Source organism: Sceloporus occidentalis, unplaced genomic scaffold, assembly GCF_023333645.1.
Source record: "Sceloporus occidentalis isolate IW3139 unplaced genomic scaffold, rSceOcc1.0.p SCAF_1, whole genome shotgun sequence".
Classification (NCBI taxonomy): domain Eukaryota; kingdom Metazoa; phylum Chordata; class Lepidosauria; order Squamata; family Phrynosomatidae; genus Sceloporus; species Sceloporus occidentalis.
Genome location: NW_028316981.1, coordinates 299,349,669 through 299,359,831, shown reverse-complemented (window position 1 = coordinate 299,359,831; position 10,163 = coordinate 299,349,669).

Here is a 10,163-nt window from a genome sequence, read left to right as displayed (position 1 = left end):
TTCTCCTCCTCCTCCTCCTCCTCCTCCTGGGTCCCTGGGCTCCTCCGGAGAGAGCAGGGCCTCCTCCCTCCCTGCCTCCCTATCTATTATTATTATTGTTGTTGTTATTATTTGACTATTCTTGCCTTAATCCCGAGTCGGGGTCCCTGTCTATGTTTCTAATTGTACCATTTCCTAAATAAGCCGCCCTGGGTCCCAGTTTTGGCCACAGAAACAACAACAACAACAACAACAACAACAACAACATATTCCTCCTTCTTAATACGAGATTGGTTTATGAAGGCGCCCTGAGAGAAAGCACTTGGCCGCATGAGCTCTCCTAGGCTTCCGTCTACTTCCCGAGGTGCCTTTGGAGGGAAGAAGCTCCTGCTGCCAACGTCTTTCCTCCAGTCAAGTCTCAAAGGGGCTGCCAGAGCTCTCCGGGCACTGAGCCTACAGACTAACACGGCCATGCCTTTGAATGCCTTTATTCCGGGGTAATAACCCTTCATAAATGAAGCCACAAAGATAGCTTCCTGAAGCCTGTAGAATCCGTTCCCTGAAAGGAAGCCTCGGGGGTCTTCATGGGTTTCCTTTTATCCTTTTAAACTCCGTCAAACAAATCCGCTCAGATGGAGAAATAATAATAATAATAATAATAATAATAATAATAATAAGGTTTGACTTCCGAAAAGGGCAGAAGGCAAGCGATGGGGCTCCGATTTTGATGGATGCCTGACCCATCCCTTGCTGAAACGAATCTAGAATCCCACAAATTCTATTTGGTTATAGATTACAGTATATAGATTATAGATTATAGATTATAGATTACAGATGCGTTTTAGAAAGGGCGGGTTCCAGAAAGCAACTGGGAGGAAAGGAGGGGAAAGAAGGGAAGGAGAAGGTGGGAACCGGTGCTAGAAATCCCAAGAGCTGGGTCTCCCTTCAGCCCAAAGACTCGGAATCTGACAGCTGTCAAGCGAAAGGAGGGCTTTGTCGGAAGAAGGAGTCTAGACAGACCAGGCTCGGTCCCGAATCTGAAGCGGATCTAAAGTTTAACTCCTCTCTTCCCAGTTACTTTCTGAAACCAGCACTTTATAAAATAAAATGTAAAATATTAAAATATTACATTAAAATTTTAAATATGATATTTAATACTATAATATATATAATGTAATATATAATATATATAATATAATATTTAATACTATAATACATAATATTATATAAAACAATATTATACAATATTACAATATTATATATATTGTATAATATTGCATTACATACTCTATTTTATATATATATATATATATATATATATATATATACCTTTATTATTATCATCATTATTAATAAAGACGGGTTATTAATTATTACTATTTTCAGGTATTATTATTATTAACAAAAAAATAACAAAATTATATATAATATTGTATAATATATATATATTTAATATCACAATGTTATACAATATTATATCTATTATGCAACATTACAATACTATATATATATATATATATATATATATATTGTAATATATATAATATATATTACAATGTTGTACAATATTATATATTATACAATATTACAATTAGATAGATATAGATAGATAGATAGATAGATAGATAGATAGATAGATAGAGAAAGAGAGAGAGAGAGTATACAACATACAAATTTCTGGGATCCTGTTTCTATTTTATTTCTTGGAGGAGGGGAATAGGATAGGAATAAATTCAAGAGTCTGCACTGCAGAGATCACCTGGGATGGCGAGGGATCATCATCTTGGAGGGTCTTTGGGTCAGACCAGGCTGCATCCACACTCTCTCCCATCTGACACCCCTTTGAACTGCCCTGGCTCAGTGCTGTGGAATTCTGGGAACTGGGGTTTCTGCAATTGCCTTGGGCCCTCCTTGAAGCGGGGATCCCTCTGCAGTGAGGATGCTTGGAAGCCTTCTGGGATATATTTTTATCCCGCCTTTCTCCCAAGTTGGAATCCAAGGCGGCTTACAACGTGTGTGTGTGTGTGTGTGTTGTAAGCCGCCTTGGGTCCCAACTTGGGAGAAAGGCGGGATAAAAATAACATATGAAAATCCTATTAAGAATGTAACACCTTAATCAGCAGCCAAGGCATTAATCGATTGGCTGCACCAATTAACCATTCCTCCAGTTTGAGACTGCTTTAACTGCCCTGGCTCAATGCTAGGCAATTCTGGGAACTGCAGTTTTGTGAGACACTTAGCCTTCTCTGTCAGAGAGCTCTTGTGCCACAATAAACCACAATTCCCAGGATTCCCTAGCACTGAGCCAGAGCAGCCAAAGCAGTCTCAAACTGGATTATTTCTGCAGTTTGTTTTGGATCAAGTCTCAAAGATGCTACAAGATTCCTTTCCAGACTGATTTCCAAGAGTAACGCATCTATGTCTTTGATAGTTGCATCTGAAATGGGACTGAGGTTTAAATCCAACAGCATGACATTGGTTCCAGCTGAGTCTAAACATATACGTACCACTAGATACCAAAGTCAGAATCATCCATGCCATCATATTTCTCATTTCTATGTATGTATATGAAAGCCAGACAGTGAAGAAAGGTGACAGGATGAAGATCAATGCATTTGAAAAGTGGTCCTGGAGAGAAGTTCTAGGGATACCATGGACTGCAAAAAGGACAAAATTATGAATGAATCCTAGAGAAAAACCCATCCCAAACTCTCACTAGAAACCAAAATCCCTAAACTGAGGCTGTCCTGCGCTGAACATGAGATGACAAGGCTCCCTGGAACAGACAATTAAGATCTTCAAAGTGAAAATAATGGCAGATGGAGTCATTCAATCAAAGATGCTTATGGCCCTGAGTTTGCAAGACCTGAGCTGATGAATGGAGCTCTTGACGGTCACTCATTGATAGTGTCTTCTTAAGCTGAAGTCAGTTTGATGACAAATAACAACCACCAGCAGAATCTTCTTGGAGAGCTGGCATCTACATTATAGAAACCATGCAGTCTGACACCACTTTAAATGCCTTAGTGCCAACCTATTGAATCTTGGGGTTTCTAGCTTTACCAAGTCTTTAACCTTTTCTGCCAAAGAGTGCTGGTGCCTCACAAAAGGATTCTGTAGGATGGAGTCATGGTAGCTAAAGCGGTGTCAAGCGGCATTGTTTCTACAATGTGGATGTATCCTATGTTTATCACATGAAGGTTTATCCCGTGAATATCTTGGGAAAATAGCATAATTACAGAAAACGTTTTCACACAATGTCGCACAAAACCTGCCATTAAGGTGGTCACAAAGAAGCATTAACACACCCTGTTTTACTTTCAGAATTTCACTGTGACAATGCATTCCCAATATAATTTTATTTGCACAATTGCATGCAATAATCATTTGTGCAATTACTCACCATTTTCTCTTTATTTGCCAGATGCTTTATATGCGCTTTAATCTTTCTTTAATGTCAAAATTAGCCCCAGTGTGATAAACTGGTAAGTGAGAAGGAACAATCCATTCATTTCCCCTTGATCTGGAAACAGCCCCTTTAGCTAAGGTTTCTGCCTTAATTTCCGAATAGGAAAATATGCTGTGTGTTTGTTTGTCTGCTTGAACGACAAGCTGTGACCATTGCAGTTGGTCCATAATGGTACTTACTATGGGGTTTTCTTGGCAAGATTTGTTCAGAGGAGGTTTGCCATTGCCTTCCCCTGAGGCTGAGAGAGTGTGACTTGCCCAAAGTCACCCAGTGGGTTTTTACACGGTCGAGACAGGATTCAAACCCTGGTATCTAGAGTCCTCCTAGTATAGCACTCCAACCACAACACCACAGTGGCAGATTATCTTGTGAAAAACCATGCCTGGCTATGTTTCCCATCAGTGTTTGCCCACATGCTGCTAAGGGGCTTATAGTCTTTGTTTGTTGCCCTTAGTTATGCTCACCAGTTGTCCTGCGCCCCTCCAATACCGCTAGACCCCTTTACTGTGAGCTGAGCCTAGGTTTTTATCACTGGAAGGAGACCCATAAAGGAGCTGGTTGCCTTTGGAAGAGGGAGGGCAAGATGAACAAGGACATGCTGGGCCCAGCTTTTGTGCGCTCTGTAAATAGCAAGTCAGTAGCATTGTGGAGGCAACAGAAAACACTCAGGGGTCATTGTTCCTCTAAAAACTACAAGTGTCTTTCCGAGAAACTCCACTACTAACAGTGACGAAGCAAGGCAATGTTCTTAATTTCACATTTTCATAGCTCTGTTTTGTTTTGTGTGTGTTTTTAATTGCTCATTTCATCAATTGCATCCATGCAGAACTTTGAAATGTTACTTTTCTGGGTTACAGCTCCCAGAATCGTCTAGCAGATATGGCCACAGATTATGCTCTCATAAGGGAGTGACAGTCTGAAAAAAAGTAACTCTCCCAAATTCTGCATCAAGAATACTTGATAGGGCTAAACAGAAGCATAGAACATCAGTCTTGGATTATTTAGCTCCTCGGACCTAGCACATAATTTATAAGAGCTAAAAATATTTTTTCTGGATTTTTAGCAGATTTTTTTAAAAAAATTCCTACAGATATGGACTTGTTCCCCTCCCATACACACACAACCCCCCAATAAAACTATGCACAAAAATGAGACCTATCAAACCTAACTCCTTTTCTCACTTGCTGCTCCATTTGTATGGTATCATCTTCCTCCAGCATTCGCTTACCTTGAAGTAAGGTTACACTAGTTCACCTTTTCTTCTTCTCCTTAACTTGAACTTCTTTTTTTATTTTGTAGTCAAAAAACTGACACCCTGTTCCCTTCCTCCTGTTTTTTTAAAAACTGTTACAATTTATATCGCAGGAGGCAGGGATGGCTTCTCATTTCACTGTAGAAAATAGCTGGTGACCAGTAGAGTCTGCAACAAAATGTTGCAGCATGCAATGGAATGTTGTTCCAGTCATTGCTTCTTCTACAAGAACAAAGGCATGAAGGTGGTGTTGCCCTCATATTATGTCTGTAGGCTTCCCATTGGTGATATAAGGGTAAGATTTAGAAGATAAGGATGTGATAAGGAAATCAAGACAAAGGAATTAAGGTACTGGGCGAACAGAATACTGGACTAGTTGAGTTGAATCCAGCCTGGCTGTTCTTATAATCTTAGACAACTTCATTCTGCATGTTGAACCAGTGAACTCATGGTAGACAGAACCATTCTCAGTTCTCTTTGAAAGCAACATGGCAGGCAGAAATTCATCTTGTGCAGATGGAGTAAAGAAAACCAACTTCAGATCTCTGATCAGCCAAGAAGATGTCGGGGTGATTTAGGAAAGGCAGGTCATAAGTTTGCATTACTGGCAGCATCATAAGTCAGTGCGAAAAAACTAACTACAGCTCATCTAAGAAGCTTTACTCCTGTGCCTTCAACAGCAGCCTTGCATACAGGAAAATAATCAGGTAATGCTCTTCCTAGCATGGGGGAAAAAAAGAAAAGAAATAAGGAACATTTCACTTGTTTTGTTTATTCTGGTTAAGCTGCTTTTATGAAGGAAACTTAGGAGGGAGAGAAAGACCTTTGAAAGGAGAGTTCCCAGTGACTTATGCCTTTAATAATAATTTAATGTTTAAAAAATAAGCAGGTGAAGAGGACCTTCTTGGCAATAATGTTGCTTTCATTTCAATGCCGGGTCAAAGCATTTGGGCATGCATAAAGTTTTCCAAAAACGCTTTTTAAGCCCTTTTAAGCTGTTTAAACTTGTTTGAGCTGTTTAATATGTTTTATATTTTCAAATGTTTATATTGTTATACATGTTTGCTGCCCTAACATCTCCTGAGAACAGGTTGTGTCAAAAATATTTTAATAAATAATTCAGGAAGGAAGATTTTTTTCAAGCATGGAAATAAGACATGAACCTCTGGCAGCTCAAAGATATAACTACATGTGTGCCTTAATGTAGTAGGTGCGTTCGTAGGCAGAACATTTGACAGAAAATTGGGTACCAGCAGCAGAAAATGGAAGGAACAAGGATAGCTTCCTACACCATGAAAAAGAAGAGCAGTTCAATATGTTTTAGAAAACTTTTTACCCAAAAGTAACAGCAAAGCACTTGCAAAAGGAAACAACAATATCAGGTTGTGGTTGTTGTTGCTGTTATGTAACAACAAGGTCAGTTAAGCCTTGCATAGGTAAATATAAATATAAATATTTGCAGGCTTCTTCAAAAATGTATCCAGGGGTAACTTTTCATTGATTAGCCTCTGAAATGATTTTCATTTCAGTGGTCAAACATATAGATTTATGCTTTAAAAAATATGCTGGGAGCAGCTAGTGACGCAGGCTAATTGACTTTCCCCATTTCCTTCGGTTTTGCTCTTCATGCATGCAGTATGAGGGATTCTGGGATTAACTGTTGTTTGTTTATTGCCTGTTGTAGGCAGGTACACACTGCTACAGTAGGACTGGCTACAGCAAAATCCTATTCTTTTCCAGCTCAACCTTTAGTATATTGCTTTCTGCAGATATGATGCTGCAACCTGACATTGAAAGTCTGTGTTGCTCTAGCCTTCTTTCACCATCCTTCCACTGATAATGCTGCTAAAAATCCAGCTAGACAGAGAATGAGGAGGGAATAAGGGGCCTAGGCAAGCCTAAAAAGATTTTGTAAAAATGAGCTTCTTTTTCAGAGGTTTTGTTAACTGAGCTGTATCGTTATATGTTTGGGTGCAAACTGAACAAATGCCTCAAATTTTAAACTTTTTTTTGCATATTTAAAAAATGTTTACAAAGTGCAGAACCTTTGGAGCAAAACATATGGGTGACAGACTAATATTAAAGTTGCATACATTATTCTGCAGACTCTGTATACATGGAAGGCAGGAGGGATGGAATGAGAAGATAATTAAGGCAATTAAAAGGACAGGTTTAAAAGAGATTGCTTGCTTTAGAAGAGACTGCTTTAGAAGAGAGATAAACTAGAAGCTACGAAAGATAAGGAGCCTGCTGTCACACTGCAGAGATAAAGCAGTTTGACACTATTTTTACTTCCATGGCTCAGTTCTATGGAACATTGAGATTTTTAGTTTTGTGAGAAACTGAGCCTTCCTTCTCAAAAAACTCTGGTGCCCCATCAAACTACAAATCCCAAGATCTCATAGCATTGAGCTATGGAAGTTAAAATGGGATTAGACTGCTTTATTTCTGCAGTGTGGCAGCAATCGGAGTTGCCATCAAGTAAGACACACACATCATGACAGGAGAGGATGAAAGTCAAGGGAAGTAGTAGTACCAGTCTATTCTGAATTGGTCAGACTTCACCTGGCCTCCTTTTTATTGTATTTTCCTCTTATGCATATTTATGCTGAGTTTTTGAGGGAAGTAATAACGCCACTCTATTCTGCTTTGGTCAGGCCTCATCTGGGATACTGCATCCAGTTCTGGGTACCACAATTCAAAAAGCATGTCCAGAGGAGAGCGACCACAATGGTGAAATGTATGAAAACCATGCCCTATGAGGAGTGACTTAGGGAGCTGAGCATGTTTAGTCTTTCCTCTGTGGCGCCACCATTCAGAACTACCTCCGCTCCCTAACTTCTTTTCATTTAAAATGAAGAAATCAAGCCTTTATTGCACACGGTTTCATGCAAAATGTACCCACCGGTGTCCTTATAGCAAACAATTTCCATGCCAAGTGTGTGGCAGAGCTCAGAAGATGAGGAGCCGCTTACTACCCGGATCCTGTCACGTGGGAGTTGTGGCTGTTGCTCTTGTTGGTGGTGTTACAGAAGGAGCAACACAACCTGGGATTTTCATTCTTCTTACAGCTAATAGGATCGCTGGAGCTCAGAGCAGTCATCCCATCAAGATAAACGTCTCGGGTGCCCACTTTTAAGCAATCTGAATTCAATTAGGCTAATTGGAAAACAAGTAAAGAAGGATTGCATTAATGTAGCTTTACTGTGTGAAACTCCAACCCCCTACCCTAATGGAGTGAGAGGGAAGAGAAGTGAAATTTACAAATCCATCACTGAAGTTCATTCGTAGAAGAGAAGGATGATTCAGTTTGGTTCTATTGTTGCTGCTGTTGTGTGCCTTCAAGTCATTTCCAACTTATGTCGATCCTAAGGTGAACCTATCACGAGGTTTTCTTGGCAAGATTTGTTCAGAGGAGATTTGCTTTTTGCTTCCTCTGAGGTTGAGAGAGTGTGATTCACCCAAGATCACCCAGTGGGTTTCTATGGCCAAATGGGGATTTGAACCCTGGTCTCCAAGACTGTTGTGCAACACTCAGACCACTACACCACACTAGCTTTCTGTTTGGTTCTTTAGTGTATGGTTATGATTCTTACTGGTCACAGACTACTGGGCTTGTCCCAAGTGGCTTGTCTCCTCATGGGTCCAAAGCACACTGTGGAAATAATCCAGTTATTCCAGTTAGCTCTTACTGTCAGGAGGTCTTCCTAATGTTGTTGTGCTGGTGCGTCAACACAAGGGTAAATCCAACTGATTAAATGGCTCTACTCAAGTCAGGATTTAGGCCACAGTCTGAACCAGAGGGACATGTCCCAAGGCATGGAAGTGGGGGAACAAAGAATTAAAACTAACTGGAAACGACCAGCACAGCTGTGTTAAGAATGATGTAACATTGTCCCTCGAACCAATATACCAATATATATTCCTAGGGCCTCATTCCCACTACATAATAAATCATTTTCAAACCGATCTGGTTTAAATGGCCCTTGTATGCACTTGCGCCGAATTTCTGATGCGGTTTAGCGAGGCGGCACAGTGCTAAAGCAATTTAAATTGGTTCTTCCGGATCTGCGGAATTCACTGCTCCTTTGGAAATGAATCGATTCAGTGTAAGTGTGAATGCGCTGTCTATTTGATTTGGTTTCTGTGGTGCAGTCCCTGTGTGATGACTCCATGTTGAATCAATCCATTGCTGAATGTGAACACAAAGTGGGATAAATTGAAATGGGTAGGTTTGATCATGGCTTGAATAGTGTGAAAGTCTATTCAGTGCTAAACTGCTTCATTGTTTGGACTAAAAAATGATTTATTTTGTAGTGGGAATGAGGACTAGGACAGAGCAGTTGACACGTTGAGTGTAGTTGAAATACCTTACAAGCCTCCATCCATGGCTGCTTGTTCCACTTGCGCATCAGCTAGCAAAGTTGGGTCATCATGGAACACTGCTAAAGTGTATGTTCTTTCAATGGAGCACCTTCCCTGGGGAGGATGCCCAATGATGGAACAGCAAGAGGAGTGAACATGCACCCTTTACAGGTGACACCCTCCGCACCAGGTGACACCTTAGCAAGTGATGCCACTGTATGGGAAGATAGGACTGGGAAATCAAGGGCATGGGAAAAGAGGGAAAAGATGAAGGAGAAGGGTTAAGGATTAAGAGGAATAATGAAGGAAAGGGGAAAAGGGAAGGGGAGGGGGAAAGTATAGAAAGGGAATTGGGTAAGAAAGTCAAAGGATGGACGTTGAACATTATACAGAAGGAAAAAACAAGGAAAAGGTACAGGATGAAGAAAAGGAAGGATAAGGTTTAGAAGATAAGGATATGATAAGGAAATCAAGAGAAAGGAATGAAGGAGAAAACAATATGCAGGTATTAGAAATATAGATTACAATAATATTTTATACTTTTTATAGAACTATATATTTTATACAACAAACAATTAGTGTTATATTAGATGATGCATTATATTAGTAGACATGGACAGCTAAATATTTTGATAATGTAAAGATTGAAGTATTTGGTGGATATATATGCAAGATATTTAATAAAAATTAAAAAAGAAAACCAAGGGCATGAGAACTGGATGTAGTAGAACTCTATGGGCAAATACTTTGCATTTTTCCACCAGTGTGTGAACCAAAACTCTTGTGGAGTTTGCAATTCTCTGAATTCTGTAATAAGTGCTCTAATGTCAAAACACAAGCAAAAAGACATAGAGCCAGCATAGTGGTTTGAATATGGGACTACAGCTCTGGAGACCAGAGTTCAAATCCTGGCTTGGCCATGTAAATTCACTGGGTGAGCTCGGGCAAGTCACATTCTCTCAGGTTCAGAGGAAGGCAATGGAAAACTCTCTGAACAAATCTTGCCAAGAAAATCCCTTCATAGGGTCACCATAAGTTGGAAAGAAAAGCACACAACAACAACAACATCAACAACAACAACAACGGGGATAATCCATA